Here is a 2264-nt window from a genome sequence, read left to right as displayed (position 1 = left end):
TTTGAGAGCGAGAGCACCAGCAGGGCGGACGAGCAGAGGGAGAGAGAAAAGCAGGCTTGAGCAGGGAGCCCGATGTGAGACTGATCCCAGGCCCTGGAGATCATGGCCTGAGCAACAGGCAGATGCTTAACTGACTGAGCCACTCAGGTGCCCTTGAAAAAAAACATTTCTTTTAATATTACAGAGTCAACAGAGTGTTTTTGTAGTGCTTGTACAAATAGGTAAATCCTAGGCTGTGTGCCTCTGATACTGGGTGGACAAAGGGCACCACCTGCTGCTCCCACTCTGGTTGCCTGAAGAACTGGGGGTTCCCCTATGACCCCTACTTCTGCCTGGCATGTCCTTTCTGTGGTGGCCTCTAACCCCCTTTCTTCCTACACCCTACTTATGAATGTTTTAAGGACTCAACCAGGAACAAGAGTGCCAAGATTCTGCCCTCCAAGAAGTTACTTTTTGGTGACAAGAGACCTGTAAGTGAACGCATCAATCGTAGGATCATTTCAGGAAGTGATTCAGGGTATGGAAAAATAAAACCAGGCAATAGGAGTATGGAAGGCTCTACTTTAACAAGGCTGGTATGACAAGGGCTCTGTGCTTAAAGGCCATTTGAGCAGAGCCTTGAGAATTGAGAACGAGCCAGATTCCAGAGAGACAGTACTGTGAGGGCAAAGGCCCTGAGGCAGAGAAAAGCCTGGTGTCCTGGGGAAACAGAAAGGCCAGCGTGACTGGGCAGCACAAGCCACGCAGAGGATGGTGTGAGATGAACACAGAGGAGGCGGGCACAGATCCTGCAGGGACTCGCAGGCCGTAATGAGGAGGTCAGATTTTAGTCCAGAAGTGATGGCTTTAAAGCCACCTTGCTTTGCAGGAGCGCGCTGTGGCAGCTCCTGGGAGGTGGTGCCCTGGCCGACTTCTGCAGGCCCTGGGTGGCTCCTGCCCTCGCCGGCATCATCTGAAGGGCCGGTTCTGCCTCTGTGCGGTCATCGCCCCTTTGCGTGGCTGCTTCCTCCGGGGGCCCTGACGGGGCCGCCGCGCGGCGCGGGTTAACCGGAGGCCGGGCGGTCCACCTGGGGCGGCCACGCGGGTTCCGGCCGGGGGAGGCGGGGGCTGGCGCGTGACGCAGGCGGCCACACGTGGCCCCGGAGTGTGCTCGCGGGGACAGGTGCGGGGCCGTCACCCTGGCCGGGGCGTCCCGTCCCGCGCTCCGCTTCACTGGCGGCCTCCCTGGCGGGTTGGCGGCCGCGTCACGGGACGCTGTCCCCGAGGGGCTGCGGGCCGCAGGAAGGGCCCGCTAGCTTCGCCACTTGCAAGTTTTTCTTGGGGCCTGGAAGCCCAACTTGCCCATCCGAGAAATGGGAACTCTGAAATAAACAGATGGGGGGCGCACTCTGCCAACTTGGCCGTTTTATTCTTTCTCTACGTCCCTACCCGTTTTGGAGGCCAAGTGCTGGAGCAAGAAGACTGCCGCCCCAGACACCCAACGTCCCCGAGGCACGGTGGCCCGACTTAAATTTACGTCCCCCGGGGTCGGAACGCTGCTGAAAAGCCCCTCCGGGGCGCGGTCCCTGGGCCGGGTCACGTGACCTCCACTCGACGCCCCGCGGGGGGGAAGCAAGCAAGTGCGCATGCGTACCTTTTACCTCCCCCGTTTGGCTTGGATGCAACCACTGTCAGCTCCTCCCCCTCCTTTTCCATCCTTCCTGACACACACTCCCTTCCCCCCGCCCATTGGTTACGTCAGCCAGACAGGACGGTGAGCCAATCACGGTGCTGTGTTCAGAGGCCGGCACGCGGAACCGGTCGGATCGGACCAATGAGGGCCCGCGGAGCGGACGCGCCCCAACCGGGCAGGGGAGCCGAGGCCGAGTGGGCGGTGCTTCCCAGTCAGCATGTGGGCGGGGGAGGGCGGGGACCAGCAGCCGCAGAGGCGTCGACGGCGGCGGGGACGACGACGTTCCTCAGTCTTTGGGGTGGGCTCGGCGGCGCAGGCCGGGCATCGCGGAGGGTTCGGCGGTCAGCGGCGGCGGCCCTAGGGGGCCGCGGCGCCATGGGCGGGCGGTAGACGGGCTCGCGCGGGCGAGGCGAGGGGAGGCGGCGGTCGTCCAGGCCGCGGCGACCTTCGGCAGGGCCCGGGGGTGGGGAGGCCCGGGGCGGGGGTCGTCCCGGACAGCGCGGGGCCGCGGGGCGGGTCTCGCAGGCCGTCGGGGTGCAGGAGGCCTGGGCCGCCGCGAGGAGCCGCCGCCGGCCGCTGGGCCCCGCCGCCG

The sequence above is a fragment of the Ursus maritimus genome, unplaced genomic scaffold, assembly GCF_017311325.1.
Source record: "Ursus maritimus isolate PB19 unplaced genomic scaffold, ASM1731132v1 scaffold_2, whole genome shotgun sequence".
NCBI lineage: Eukaryota > Metazoa > Chordata > Mammalia > Carnivora > Ursidae > Ursus > Ursus maritimus.
Note: the sequence above shows the minus strand (reverse complement) of the source record.